The 15886-nt window shown below is 45.9% G+C and overlaps 1 protein-coding gene across 1 annotated transcript in view; it reads left to right on the forward strand.

The window, feature by feature from the left end:
- Nucleotides 1-446: 446 nt before the first annotated feature.
- The window catches only part of MYZAP (myocardial zonula adherens protein), a 338107-nt gene continuing 322667 nt past the window's right edge, over nucleotides 447-15886 (forward strand). Inside the window, exon 1 of the mRNA XM_077939480.1 lies at nucleotides 447-450. The gene's annotated coding sequence lies outside the window, so the exon portion shown is untranslated. The remainder of the gene's footprint in view (nucleotides 451-15886) is intronic.

The following is a 15886-nucleotide window of genomic DNA, read 5'->3' on the forward strand; positions in this document are numbered from 1 at the left end:
AGGTGTATGGGGGCTTTTGTATGTTCTAGCTACTTTTGTATATGTTTGAAATTTTCCATAGCTCCATATTTAGTTCTTATTGGAAAATAAACAAGAAGAGAAGAATTGGAAAAGAGAAATTCTGGGCAAAGTAGTAGTCTGAGGTGGGGTGTCAGGCCTAAGGCCCCCAGGCCTGCTCTGCTAATCTGCCATCTGCCTCTGGGCATCCTCCACAGCCATCCTCCACAGCCCCTCTCAGGAGGGAGTGCTTTCCATGGCTGTGCACTCTTGGGCCTGGTCTCACAACTGTTTCTGGAGGCAGAAAGTTGTCTTCTGTGGATCAAGACATGAAGAATGGATGATTACATATGGCCACCAAACTTTGTGGAATAATGACTCCAAACTATGGCCCTTCCGCCAGCACAGCAACCCAGGAAGCAAACAGCTGAGGTGTTTGAGAAGGGTCAGGGGAAAAAGCCTTCTTGACTGAGAGCGTGCTGAGGGTTAGGGAAGGGAGAGGTTACCTCTGCATCAGAGGTTGGAGAAGAATCTAATTAAAGGAGTTTGAACTGAACTGGAGTGACACATAAATCATGCAAAATATATGTGAATGTGTTTCTTAAGTAAAATTAGAAAGTCCTCCAGGAGGACGTGCTTCCCGCATGCTCAAAGCTGACCGGTCTTGAAAATGCCTGGTGCACCAACCAAAGGTCATTTCCCAGCCTTTCTCTGAGAACAGAGAACACGTTTCTCATGGAAGCAACATTATAAGTGGTGGCTGGGTTCCCAAGATCCCCCTCAAAATTTATTTGCCCAGTTTAAAGGCTGAGCATTTGCACCTGAAGTAGGTAGGACCCTTGTAAAGGCTAGCAGTTGGATAACATTAAGTTACATGTCAAGCCAGTCAAGATATGTGCCCTGCAACCCTCAGCAGTTGCTTGTGGGAGGGAGCATCTTCAGTTAGGTGGCTAGGGAAGCAGTGGGATTTGAGCTGGGCTTGGAGTGGTGGATACATATCAGTGATGGTAACAACCCCTCTGTCCTTCTTACTCACCTTTGCTAAGAAAAATTCTGAACTTTACTTTGAGGCAATTCCCAAATTATCCTTGAATCAGGCCCGGTGAGTTATGAGGGAATGTTAGAGCAAGCCCAAACCATCTGGGACACACATAAATGTGCTCTGGATATGCTGAGTTGATCATAGGGTCCTCAGGTCTTCAGAATACCTGTAAAATGACCGTCACCACCTCACACTTCAGATTCCAGGGCCTTGACTCCCTGGCCTGACATCTCACCTCCACCTCTGTTAAAATTTCAGAATCAGGTTGGCTTTTATCTTTGTTCTTATTTTTGATGTCCCCAGTAAACCCTTCTTCAACTGATCTTTTCCACCAGGCCCAAAACTTATTTCTTTTTTTTTTTTTAGACGGAGTCTCGCTCTATCCCCAGGCTGGAGTGCAGTGGCATGATCTTGGCTCACTGCAGCCTCCCCCTCCCAGGTTCAAGCAATTCTCCTGCCTCAGCCTCCTGAGTAGGTGGGACTACAGGCATGCGCCACCATGCCCAGCTAATTTTTTGTATTTTAGTAGATACGGGGTTTCACCGTGTTGGCCAGGATGGTCTCAATCTTTTGACCTCGTGATCCGCCCGCCTTGGCCTCCCAAAGTGCTGGGATTACAGGCGTAAGCCACTGCACCCAGCCTCTTTCTAAGCCAGCATCCAGAACACAGATCCCAGGCTCATTAGGTAGGTTCAAAAAACAGGTCTCCGATGGCTTCCTTATTTCAGGAAGCACTGAATTAATTATTTCCACTCAGGAAAAGATTATGTTGGAGTCCATTGCTGCTTCTTGATCCCAAGTGAACTCCAGGAAGAAGCAAATGAAAAGCAATCATAGGCCAGGAGCGGTGGCTCATGCCTGTAATCCTAGCACTTTGGGAGGCCAAGGTAGATGGATCACCTGATATCAGGAGTTCGAGACCAGCCTGGCCAACACGGTGAAATCCCATCTCTACTAAAAATACAAAAATTAGCCGGGCATGGTGGCAAGTGCCTGTAATCCCAGCTACTTGAGAGGGTGAGGCAGGAGAATCACTTGAACCCAGGAGGCAGAAGTTATAGTGAGTGGAGATCATGCCTCTGCACTCCAGCCTGGGTGACAAGAGTGAAACTCTGTCCCAATAAAAAGAAAAGAAAAGCAATCACAGTGTATGTAGATCAAAGGAGGAAGGAACATTTTCCTTAGAATGAAACTTTAATAACGAAAACAATAAACTCCCTCCTTTCCGCTCCTAGAATAACCAAGCACTCAATTCTCATTTGCTTCTCAGCCATCAGCTGTCCTAATCTGTTGTCTATTTTGCTGTGTAACAAAACTCGCCCAAATCTAGTAGCTGAAAGCAACAACCATTTATTATGGCACATGTCTACATGGTGGTGGGTGGTTTTGGTGATTTGGGCCCGGGCTGGCTGAATACAGGTGGGCTTGTTCAGTGGTCATTGGCAGCTGGGCTGGGGGCTGGCCTGTCTAGCATGGCCTCAGGTAGGAAGAATTGGTTCTATTCCACAGACTGACCCGTGCTTGTTCTCTTCCTCCAGCAGGCTAGTCCAGGCTCGTTCTCTCAGCGGAGTCAGGGGTCCTAAGAGAAGAGCAAAAGCAGTAAAGGCGTCATGAGGCCTGGACTTAAAGGACACATTGCCAGTTCTGCTATATTCTGTTGACCAAAGCAGGTCACAAGACCGGCCAAGGTACAAGGGGTGAGAAAATACGCTCTACCTTTTAATGAGGCATTGTAAACTCACATTGCCAAGGGCGTGAATACAGGAGGTCATTAATTGTGACCACGAATGCCATCTATCTATCAGATCTGCCAATGTGATTTTTCTTTTAGGTGTGAACTTAGTCCGATTTCAGACATTAGTAAAACTCATTCGGATTCCATTTCCAAATTCCTAATTCCAAGAGAACTGGAAAAGCAGAGCGTGCCAACCTCTTATAATCCTTCTTCATGTGACAAACATTTCTGGAGCGCCCACTGAGCCAGGCTCAGAAGGTCCCCGGGACATGTATGAAACCACCTCCTGCCCTCCAGGTGCTCAGCACAGCAGAATCCCGGCTGGGAACAGAGAGCAGCAATGGCCACACAGCTCTAGTGGGAATCCTGGGGAAGTGGTACGTGGTGTTGAATAGAGACTCAGAGTTTTCCAGAAAGAAAAGGAAGCGGAATTCATTCCAGAGGCCTGGAAGATGTAAAGATGGTTGCGTTTTCATGAAACCGAGCTGCTGACACAAAGCGCAAGGCTGAGATTGTGTGGGGCCTTGCCTGACTCTCTGTGGAGCAAGGATTTTACTGTGAAGGATCCACGAAGTTACCGCAGGGCTTCTGCTGGATGCGTGTGCTCTGCTTGGCCCTCTAGAAAGACTGCTGGGGCAGCAGAGAGGTGAAGAGGGAGGTAAAGACAGGGCGACCAGTTGGGAGACTATTTCCGGTCCAAATCCATCCTCTCGGGTTGGAGTTTCCGTGACCGTCCACCTGCTGGCTGGAACTGGGAAGTCGTCTGGGGTCTCTTTGCTTGCTCAGAGTTATGCAAGAGGGTGGGGTCGGGGCAGGACCAGGACGATTTGCCCTTTCTGCTCTTGGCTGATTTCGTAACAGGTTAGTTTTTAAACTTCTGGCTCATTCCAGACACTATGCCTCTGGCCCTGGGAGAGAACTTGGCCTCCCTGACCGCGCATAACATTTCCACTTTCCGGCAAACACTGTCTGGGTGATCAGGTGAGGTTGGCACACACAAATCCTTGAAGTTCAGACTGCCCTTCTCTGGCCGCTTTGTGTACCGCACAAACGTTCCATCCTGGGATGATCACCTGGGGGGAGTTTTCTTCTTCCGACATCTAGTTCAGCTCTGCAGAGCTTTCGGATTCCCAGCCTTTCTCCCACCACAACCAGGTGGTCACGAAGTCTCACAGGAAGTGTGGTAGGCACAATAGTGGTCCCCGGGGATGTCTAGGTCCCCATCCTTGCAACCTTTAAGTGTGTTGTTACACAGCCAAGGGGAGTGAAGTTAACAGATGGAATGAAGATTGCTAATCAGCTGACTTTAAGACTGGGAAACGAGCCTGGATTATCCAGGTGGGGCCAATATCATCATCAAAGTCCTTAATAGCGGAAGAGGAGGCAGCAGAGCAGCGCTGAGTGTTGCTGTGCGAGAAGGATCCGCCTGGCGTTGCTGGCCTTTAAGATGGAGGAAGGGGGCCGTGTGGTAGGAATGTGGGGGCCTAGGGAGGGAAGGAAATGGGCTCTCCCAGGAGCTTCCAGAAAGGAATGCACCCATGCTGACACCTTGACTTTGGCCCCAGTGAGCCTCATGCTGGACTCCTGGACTACGGAGCTGTGAGATAATAAATGTGTGCTATTTTTTTTTTTTTTTTTGAGACGGAGTCTCGCTCTGTCACCCAGGCTCGAGTGCAGTGGCCGGATCTCAGCTCACTGCAAGCTCCGCTTCCCGGGTTCACGCCATTCTCCTGCCTCAGCCTCCCGAGTAGCTGGGACTACAGGCGCCCGCCACCTCGCCCGGCTAGTTTTTTGTATTTTTTTTTAGTAGAGACGGGGTTTCACTGTGTTAGCCAGGATGGTCTTGATCTCCTGACCTCGTGATCCGCCCGTCTCGGCCTCCCAAAGTGCTGAGATTACAGCGTTGAGCCCCCGCGCCCGGCCATGTCACAGCAGGCCTGGGAAAGTAGTGCAGGGTGTGTGAGCTGACGCTGACCTCCTTGAAGACAGGGTTCTCCACTACGTCCCCAGCGTGGAGTTCAAACTTGCTCTATGCCTGGTGCTCGGAAGCATTTTCAGAATGGACAGGACTGATTGAGATGAAGGAGCAGGCATCTACTCTCTCCAGGCCCCTGTCTGGCTGTGTGACCATAGGTGGGTCTCTCCACTCTCAGTGACTATATTCCCATGTCTCTTAAGGCAGTTGATGACCTCAAGGGTGGGTGACTTTTGAAGTGACTCTCAGATGTGTTACCACTGGAACCACTGCCAGATCTCCTGACTCACCTCTCTCTGACTGGTCTCATTCTTTTTTTTTTTTTCGAGACGGAGTCTTGCTCTGTGGCCCAGACTGGAGTGCAGTGGCGCGATCTCGGCTCACTGCAAGATCCGCCTCCCGGGTTCACGCCTTTCTCCTGCCTCAGCCTCCCAAGTAGCTGGGACTACAGGCGCCTGCCACCACACACAGCTGATTTTTTTGTATTTTTAGTAGATACGGGGTTTCACCGTGTTAGCCTCAATCTCCTGACCTCGTGACCCGCCTGCCTTGGCCTCCCAAAGTGCTGGGATTACAGACGTGAGCCACCGTGCCCGGCCTGGTCTCATTCTTAAAGTCTAATACCATCCTTCTCCAATGCCAAGGTCATTAATTAGCACCCCAGGCCCTCACCGACTCTGTTCTCACCCCCTCTCTGGGGCCTCTGCCTACAGGTTCACTTTGGAGGTCGTGGTAGACGTTGCTGCTCAAAACCTCCAACCATAGGAAACCTCTCCTCCTTATTCTCAGCCAGGAAGTGTGGGCGCAAAGCCTGCTGCACAGTTTTGCTCAGGGTCAGACACTGGGACGTCCCCGGGGCCTGTGATGCTGGTCTCACCAGAGTTTTGACTGTGAATGCTGCTTTTCCTCATAGCAGTGTGTGACCCGTAAGCTCCCCTATTCAGTGACCAGGGACAATCACCAAATCAACGCGAAGAGAAAATGAAGCCTTGTGTTTCTATCTAACGGGCGAGCTACACTGCAAGTATAAGAAGTGCTTGTGGGGAAATCTGCTTTCCTGACTCTTACCTCTGTTTCCAGAGGGTGATATAATGTGTGCAAATGCAGATTCAGCTTCGAGGAAACTTTCCTCTAATAAGGAACTGAACCACGTTATGGCATGCTACCTCCAAGGTGTGACAGTATCGGTTATACTCATGGGGTCCAACTTTTCTTTAGCTTAGAGGTGATTCTTCCTCAGAGCAGGAGTTCTCTATTTTGGCCACCCATTAGAATCACTTGAGGCGGGAGTGTTTAAAAATCCAAGCCAGGCTGCACTCTAGCCACAGAATCACTGGGTTGAAACAGTTCCCCAGGTGACGCTTATGTGCAGACTGGGTTGAGAACCACTCCACTGCCTTAGATCACTGGCTACTCCTGCCTTTCCCTTTGTTATTTACAAAAACGATTATTTTTTAGTATCTAAAGACCAACATCCATGGACCCTTACTTGTTATACTAGAAGATGCTCTGTCCTCCTTGACCTGAGTCCCATCTTAGTGGGGCTATTATAATGGTCCACACACCTGAGTCTCATCCAAACCAGTGCCTGCCCCAGGGGGGCAGGCTCTTGGGAGCAATGGCTTCTGAGTCATGCCTGGAATGCAGGAATATGTGGGGATCCGTCCAACTGACAAATGCAACTTACCCAAAGTTTCATTGAATGACCACAAGGGCATCTGTGTGCAGCAGTGGGACTGCAGTCCAGGTCAGGGATCTGGTCTTTAGTGTTGGCCCTGGGCAGGGAGGGAGCCCTAACAGGCACCGAAGCACCCAGTGTGGTTCCTGCTACCTGCAGTTTCTCTGACCCCCACTGCCATCCTTCACCCCTAGGCTCCCCTTGGCTTCCCTGCCTCACCCACAGTCATTGAACTCAGCTGGTAAATGGTAGCTTGAGCCGGTGCGTCCTCGGAGCATGAGTCCCAGCCAGTTTTCACTGACTCCTCTCCTTTCCCAGCTGCCATGGCAAGTGGGTGCCCAGTCCCATAGCAGCCTCTCTTTCCTAAGTAAAATCCCACCCCCTGTGGCTAACTGTTGACAACCTGAAGGAAGAAATGTTCTCCTTTCAAAGGAAAAACAACCCTCCTTCCATGTAGCTTGCCGGCTGCCCACTGCTAGCTAGGTGTCGCTTAGCTACCATGGACACCAGTCCCATAGCAACCCCCAGGGGACTGTCACAGCAGCCCCTGACACAAACTGCTTTAGCAAAGGGGTGTTGAAAAGTATTTTAAAAACAAGTTTTATACACAATTTTTAGGGAGCAGTCAAGGGGGTTCTCAACTGAGGTAACTGACCGACTTGGTGGGGTTTTAGTCAATGAGTGTAGCTTCGCTGCTGAGGCTATTAATGGCAGGGAGGTGGGGGGATAGTGGGTATAAAGGCAATGAGATTACATATCAAGATGGAAGGGGGCATCCTAGGCTTAGCATGGTATTTGGAAACCTTGACTAGCCCTTTATGCCCAATGCTGTTTGGTAATCTTGCTGGGAATCGCAGAAGCTGTAGATCCTTAATGGTGTCAGCATTGGTATGTGCCACCACCAGCCTGAATTACATATTAACCACCCGTCTGCACTTAGCCCCTCTACCTGGCCACCTTCTGATGAGAAGAGCTCTTTCCTCTCTCTCCTCTCTTGTACGCTGCAGTGGATAAGTGAGTTTCTCTCCATGCCTTCTCTGGAGTGGGCTGTTTTGCCCACTGGAGGGGGATTCTCGAGGTCTCCACCAGTCCTTGGAAAAATGGGGTGAGGACTCCAGGGCTGGGAAAGGGAAAGTGTAAGATGATCCTGAACCAGCTTGTGGTGCCTGGAAGTAAGGAAATGCTAGAGAAATGATGAAGATGTGTCAAGAGATCACAGGAACCAGCTTGAAAGGGCTCTAAACAGCCAAACCTAGGAAATCGGACCAATAAGAATAAATAACAGTGGATTGTGACCTGTAGAGTACGATGGATGTATTCTGCTAAGTGAGAGAAGCCAGACCCCAAAGTCTACACATTCAAATCCACTTACATGACATTCTGGAAAAGGCAAAACTATAAGGACAAAAACCAGATCAGTGGTTGCCAAAAATAGGGGGTGTTGGGGGGGAGTTGATTATAAAGGAGCTGCATGAGGGATTTGGGGGACTGAGGCAGCTGTTGTGTTGCATGACTGTGGTGTAGGTACATGACTCTACATTGTCAAAACCCATAGAACTGCAAACTACAGAGAATGAATTTTACTGAATGCAATTTTTAAAAAATTAATCAAGATGTTTGGGAGCCCCAAATGGAACACAAACTATCACAAATAAACCCAATCAGGCTGGGCATGGTGGCTCACACATGTAATCCTAGCAATTTGGGAGGCCAAGGTGGGCAGATCACTTGAGCCCAGGAGTTTGAGACCAGCCTGGGGAACATAGCGAAACCCCATCTGTACAAAAAATACAAAAGTAGCCAGGCATGGTGGCGCACGCCTGTAGTCCCAGCTACTCGGGGATTAAGGCGGGAGGATCACTTAAGCCTAGGTGATTGAGGCTGCAGTGAGCTGAGATCGTGCCACTACATTCCATACATTCCAGCCTCGATGACAGAGTGAGTCGCCGTCTCTTAAAAATAAAAAAACCCAAAAGAACCCAACCATAATACAGATGAATAACATAACCACACTGAAGGGGGTGGGGAAGAAAAGAACCAACCTGAGCACCTAGGGAAAATAGGGTTTTGACCTCATATACAAATACTATATGGTTAATACATTTCTCATGGGGTGTTAGGGATTCTGCAACTACTTTCTGTGTATCCTAAGGCTGAACAAATAGGTCAGTTCACCCTTGAACAACACAAGTTTAAACTTCAAGGGTGCACTTACCCAGGGATTTTCTTCCACTTCTGCCACGCTCGAGGTAGCAAGGCCAACCCCTCTTCTTCCTTCTCCTCAGCCTGCTCAGTGTAAACATGCTGAGGATGACCATCCTTTAGAATGACCCCCTTCTACTTAATGAACAGTAAATATATTTTCTCTTTTTTATGATTTCTTAAGAACATTTCATTTTCTCTCGGGAGGCTGAGGCAGGAGAATGGCGTGAACCTGGGAGGCGGAGCTTGCAGTGAGCCAAGATTGCGCCACTGTACTCCAGCCTGGGCGACAGAGCAAGACTCCCTCTCAAAAAAAAAAAAAAAAAAAAAAGAACATTTCATTTTTCTCTAACTATATTTTAAGGATATGCAATATACAAATACATGCAAATCAACCTATCAGTAAGGCTTCTAGTCAACAGTATGCTATTAGTATTAATAGTTAAGTTTATGGGGAGTCAAAAGTTATATGTAGATTTTCAGCCGGGTATGGTGGTGTGTGCCTATAGTCCTAGCTACTGGGGAGGCTGAGGCAGGAGGATTGCTTAAGCCCAGGAGTTTGAGGCTGCCATGAGCTATGATCGTGCTACTGCACTCCAGCCTGGACAACAGTGCAAGACTCTATTAAAAATTTTTTTTTAATTATCTGTGGGTTTTTGACTCTACATAGGAGTGGCATCCCAACTCTCACAATGATCAAGGGTCAAATGTAAATGTATTAGAGATGTTGAGAGCCAGGTTTCTCACTGCCAAAGAAGTTACAAATAAGAGGAAGTGGGGCTAGAATGAACCCTGTCATGTTAGATTGGAATCTGAGATATCACAGTATGAATTTGTTTTTTAACATTTTATGTATATACAGTTACAGAAATATAGATGTGCATGGGTTAGTATACATATGTATTATTTCAAGCTCTGTTCTCTGTGAGACCCTAGAAGCAATGACATTCAGTGACAATAAACACACTCAGTGGCCAGATTTTTGTTTCTAAATAAAAGGAACTAGGCCTCCCTGGAGAGGGGATTGATTCCAGGCCCTAGGCAGGGAAAATACAAGAAGAGCCTGGAACATCTTGAAATGCAAGAAAGTAAGGAAGTGCTCATGAAAGGATGGGGCATGCCACAAGTGTGCAGGAGCCAATCTGAAAGAGGTCCCCATGGCCAAGCTGGGACAATTTGAGCAATAAAATAACGATGGTAGTATAATCCATAAAATAAATATCCATGAGTCCATACTCATAAATAAGCAAGCAAATGGATGAGAAAGGACAGCAATTCTCTAGATAGAATTTCAATTACTTATAATCATAAATGAGGAAATCATGATAATTAATGAGGGAAATGAAAAATCACCATTAGGCAAACACTATAGTAATAATTATTACAGGCACAATGTACTAATAGATGTTAAGATGACTGGGCAAAAATTTGAGGTGAATCAGGATATTTGCATAGCCTTAAACTATCTCTCCCAAGATATTTATTACTTACAAAGGTAAAAATAGTAACTTTACAGTGAAGAAACCCAGCAGACACAACGTGAACCAGGCGACCAAGGTTAACATCACCAGTGGTAGGACATAACAGCATCCTATCCCACTAATAGGATGCACTGAGGGTTTATTACCTTGGTGATATTCTTTGAAGGATGGATAACCTAAACTCCAAATGAGGGAGATTCTACAAAGTAACTGACCAGTACTCCTCAAAAATTTCAAGATCATGAAAGACAAGGAAAGATGGAGGAACTATCACAGATGGGAGAAGACCACAGACTTGACCACTGACTGCAGTGTGGGATCCTGAGTGGCTCCTGAAGAAGAAAGGGGAAGTTAGATAATTAGATAGATAATCAGTGACAATTTAATAAGCTCTGTCAATTATATAGTAGTATTGTCTTTATGTTAATTTCCTGATTTTTTTTTTTTTTTTTTGAGACAGAGTCTGGCTGTTACCCAAGCTGGATGCAGTGGCACCATCTTGGCTCACTGCAACCTCTGCCTCCTGAATTCAAGCAATTCTCTTGCCTTAACCTCCTGAGTAGCTGGGATTACAGGTGCGCGCCGCCACACCCAGCTAATTTTTGTATTTTTAGTACAGACAGTATTTCACCATGTTGGCCAGGCTGGTCTCGAACTCCTGATCTCAAGTGATCTGGCTGCCTTGGCCTCCCAAAGTGTTGAGATTACAGGTGTGAGCCACTGCGCCTGACCAGTTTCCTGATTTTGATCTTTGTACCGTGGGTGATGTAAGATGTCAACACTTGGGAGATTTGGGTGAAGGATTATGGGAATTCTTTGTACTACTTTTTCAATTTTTTTTCAAGTCTGAAATCATTTCAAAATGAAAAGTTGAAAAAACTCGGGGGTCAGAAAGCGTACATACTATGCTTCTTTTCCATAAGAAAATTAGAGAAATAAGCATTTATATTTTAATTTACTTGTATTTGCTTATAAAAGTACTGGAAAGATAAACAAGAAATGAATAAAAACTGTTACCTACAGGCGACCACATGAGGACTGCGTGGAGGGGGCAGAGTGAGAGTGAGGCTTCTCTATGTACACCTTTTTAAATTATGTAAATGTACTATCTATCCTCTGTCTCAAAAACCAAAATCCCAAGAAACTAAATCACCTTATAGTTCACAAAGGCAAAGATATTTTATTTCATATTTTCTTGCAATGAAATAAATAGTAATTATCCTATGAGGTAGTTACTATTATTATATCATTATCATTTTAGACATGAGTAAGTGAGGGCACATACGTATAAATAACTTTTTCAAAGTCACTAGCTAATGAGGCCGGGCACGGTGGCTCAGGCCTGTAATCTCAGCACTTTGGGAGATCAAAGTGGGAGGATCACTTAAGTGGCCAGGAGTTTGAGACCAGCCTGGGCAACATGGTGGAAACTTATCTCTACTAAAAATACAAAATTAGCTGGGCGTGGTGTTGGGCATCTGTAATCCCAGCTACTTGGAGGCTGAGGCAGGAGAATCGCTTGAACCCGGGAGATGGAGGCTGCATTAAGTCAAGATTGCGCCATTGTACTCCAACCTGGGCAGCAGAGCAAAACTTCCTCTCACAAAACAAAAATTAAAAAAAAAAAAACACCAGTCATTAGCTAATGAGACCCCAGAACCTGCACAGGGAGATTACCAACAGGGAGAGCAGATTTCAGAAAATGCAGCCTGGTCAACACGGTGAAACCCTGTCTCTACTAAAAATACAAAAATTAGCTGGGTGTGGTGGTGTGCACCTGTAGTCCCAGCTACTTGGGAGGCTAAGGCAGAAGAATTGCTTGAACCTGGGAGGCAGAGGGTGCAGTGGGCTGAGATCGCGCCGCTGCATTCTAGCCTGGGCGACAGAACTTTGGGAGGCCAAAGTGGGCAGGTCACTTGAGGTCAGGAGTTCGAGACCAGCCTGGGCAACATGGTGAAACCCCATCTTTACTATAATACAAAAATTAGCCGGGTGTGGTGGCACAGGCATGTAATCCCAGCTACTCAGGAGGCCGAAGCAGGAGAACGACTTGAACTTGGGAGGTGGAGGTTGCAGTGAGCCAAGATTGTACCATTGCACTCCAGTCCGGGAGGCAGAGCAAGAATCTATCTGGAAAAAAAAAAAAAATCAGAAAATGGTATGTAAAAGACAGGCATGGTCCTATGGCCAGGGACTTGAAAGGGAGTTCCAGAAGAAAGAAAACTTCCCGCTGTCTCAGTCAACTTAAGACTTCGTGGCTTAAGCAACAGACATTTCTTTCTCACACTTCTGGAAACTGGGAAGTCCAAGACTAGGCTGCTGGAAGACTCAGTCCTTGATAAGGTCTCACTTCTTGGCTTGTAGTCAGCTGTCTTCTTGCTGTATCCTCACATGACTCAGACACTAGTTTCCTCTTCTTATAAGGACACTAATCCCATCATGACCTCATCCAAACCTAAGGACCTCCCAAAGGCCCTGCCTCTTAACCCTATCTCATTGAAGGTTAGGGCTTCGACAGATGAATTTTTGGAGGACACATTCAGTCCACACTTCCCACCCCCCAACACACAAACTTTTAAAAATCTGTGTAAGGTGTACACTTGGTACTATAAAGTGCTATGGGTTTTTTGTTTTTGTTTCGTTTCTATTATCCAGGCTGGAGGCAGCGGCACTATCTCAGCTTACTGCAACCTCTGCCTCCCAGGTTCAAGCAATTCTCCTGCCTCAGCCTCCTGAGTAGCTGTGATTATAGGCGTGCACCACTGCGCCTGGCTAAGTTTTGTATTTTTAGTAGAGACGGGGTTTCAACATGTTGGCCAGGCTGGTCTTGAACTCCTGCCCTTGTGATCCACCCGCCTCAGCCTCCCAAAGTGCTGGGATTACAGGCGGGATCCACCATGCCTGGCCAAACCACGAATCTTTTATCTGCCTCTATAGTTTTGTCTTTTCTAGAATGACACATTATTGAAACCACATGATATGTAGCCTTTTCAGGCTGGCTTCTTTCACTTAGCAATATGCATCTAAGGTTGCTTCATGTCTTTTCCATAACTTGATGGCTCATTTATTTTTAATGCTGAATAATATTACATTGTATGGACATGCCATACCATAGTTCATTTGTGTTTTATTTTATTTATATATATATATATTTTTTGAGACAGAGTCTCATTCTGTCACCCAGGCTGGAGTGCAGCCATGTGATTTTTTTTTTTTTTTTTTTGAGACAGAGGGCTCGATCTTGACTCACTGCAACCTCTGACTCCCGGGGTCAAGTGATTCTCCTGTCTCAATCCCCCGAGTAGCTGGGATTACAGGAGCATGCCACCATGCCTGGCTAATTTTTATATTTTTAGTAGAGACAGGGTTTCGCCATGTTGCCCAGGCTGGTCTCGAACTCCTGGTCTCAAGTCATCCACCTGCCTCAGTCTCCCAAAGTGTTGGGATAACAGGCGTGAGCCACTGCGCCCGGCCTTGGATTACTTTTTTAATAAAAAAAAAATGCATTATATGCACAAGAACTGTGCTTGAACCTGGGAGGCAGAGGTTGCAGTGAGCCGAGATCGCACCACTGCACTCCAGCCTGGGTGACAGAGTAAGACTCTGTCTCAAAACCAAAAATAAACAAACAAAAAAACCAACTATGAAAAAGGGAGCTGGCCCTATAGGCGTGTGTGACATATCGCAATGCCTAAGCACACAGGCTCAGTATTGGACAGACCTAGATTTGAATAGCAGCCCTGTCATGTCTTAGTCATGCCATCCTGGGCGAATTCTATAATCTCTACGTGCCACTCTCCTCCTTGCACAGTGGGTTTCACCACATTGCCTGGGCTATTGTGCGGATTGGACGAGATGATGCATGTGAAGCCAGCAAGATGCCTGTCATTCCCCCTCCCCACCAGGTCTTCACTGATGAAAGCAGACATCAAAGTCAAGCAGGTGGAAATCAAAGTAGCAATTTTATTATTGATGGAGTTATTGGAGAACAGTAGGAGTATTAGGAATATTTCAAAAAAATGATGCCTGTGTCAACATAAAAGCATTTTCAACAAATTGTGTTGTAATATCCAGGTCTGCGTAAGAAGTTTTTTTTTTTTTTAAACCACATGTATCTTAATACTCCTTTGTTGATGCCTCTCCATTAGTTCATTTGAATAAAAGAAAAATGTCAAAATATTTTGGTAATTTTTATAGATTTCATAAGGTGAGTTTGTCATTTATTTCTGTGGATTTTTTTTTTTTTTTTCTGAATATGGATGCTTGAATGGTAGAAGACTGAAGGGAAGGGAAGTGTGGTGAGGTGGAACTTGAACAAGATGCCACATGTTATAAGTGATTTTCTGAATTTCATTTTTTAAAATAAGTTAATTTGTAGTATTTTATAACTAGATGGTTTTATTAGATGCTCATAAGCTCTCAAACATGCACTAATGCTCACATTTTACATTCCATCAGCCGGAAACCTGTTAGTTAGCTTGTTTGTTTTTTGAGACAAAGTCTCGCTCTATGGCCCAGGCTGGAATGTGGTGGCACGATCTTGGCTTACTGCAACCTCCACCTCCCGGGTTCAAGCAATTCTCCTGCCTCAGCCTCGTGAGTAGCTGTGACTATAGGAGCGCGCCACCGCACCTGGCTAATTTTTGTATTTTTAGTAGAGATGGGGTTTCAACATGTTGGCCAGGCTGGTCTTGAACTCCTGCCCTTGTGATCTGCCCGCCTCGGCGTCCCAAAGTGCTGGGATTACAGGCGTGAACCACCGCGCCCAGCCCTTTTTTTTTAGACAGAGCCTTGCTTTGTCACCCAGGCTGGAGTGCAGTGGCATGATCTTGGCTTACTGCAACCTCTACCTCCCGGATTCAAGCGATTCTCCTGCCTCAGCTTCCCAAATAGCTGGGATTACAGGCACCCGCCACCACGCCCAGCTAATTTTTGCATTTTTAGTAGAGACAAGATTTGACCATCTTGGCCAGGCTGGTCTTGAACTCCTGACCTCGTGATCTGCTCGCCTCAGCCTCCCAAAGTATTGGGATTACAGCCATGAGCCACTGCACTGGCCTAGATAATCTCCTTTCTTCATTTTGTCATATGTATGTGTACACACATAAAATCAAAATTATAACCACGATGTTTTTCTTTGCGTTTTTTGTTTTTCTCTGTAACCTGGGCTGAGGAGCTCCTCGCTCCTTTTTTTTTTTTTTTTTTTAAATTGTGGTAAAATCTGCGTAACGTAAAATTTACCAGCTAATCTATTATTAAGCATACAGTTCAGTGCATTGAGTACATTTACAGCGCTTTGCAGCCACCATCACCATCCATCTCCAGAAAGATTTCATCAACACACCACGTTTCCAAACTTCTCGATTTTATTAAGTGCCTCTCATTCAAATAGGAACAGCTGAAGAAAAAAATGGAGGTACCATGCAACATCTGACTTCTCAGCTGCCACATTCAGAAGTAACAAAGAACCCCCTTTTGAAAATCTCTTCCCATTTTATCTTTACAACTCCATAGCAATGTTGGTTTATGCAATCAAAACTGAAAACAGAGAACAAATAGTTTGTTCCCTGCTGGTATATAAAAACCAAAGTTTGTAACAAGGTAACTATTTTATAGCCCTCCAAGCTCATTAAAAGTACATTCTTCCTGTTGTGTTCTATCTTTTGGACAGGTATGTAATTAAGATAGATGGTATGTGATCCTAAGAGCTCCCTTACCAGAGAACCTTCTGGCCAAATTCAGTGTGTTACATTATACTGTTCCTTTATATGTCCTT

This window comes from Macaca mulatta, chromosome 7 (assembly GCF_049350105.2).
Source record: "Macaca mulatta isolate MMU2019108-1 chromosome 7, T2T-MMU8v2.0, whole genome shotgun sequence".
Taxonomy (NCBI): domain Eukaryota; kingdom Metazoa; phylum Chordata; class Mammalia; order Primates; family Cercopithecidae; genus Macaca; species Macaca mulatta.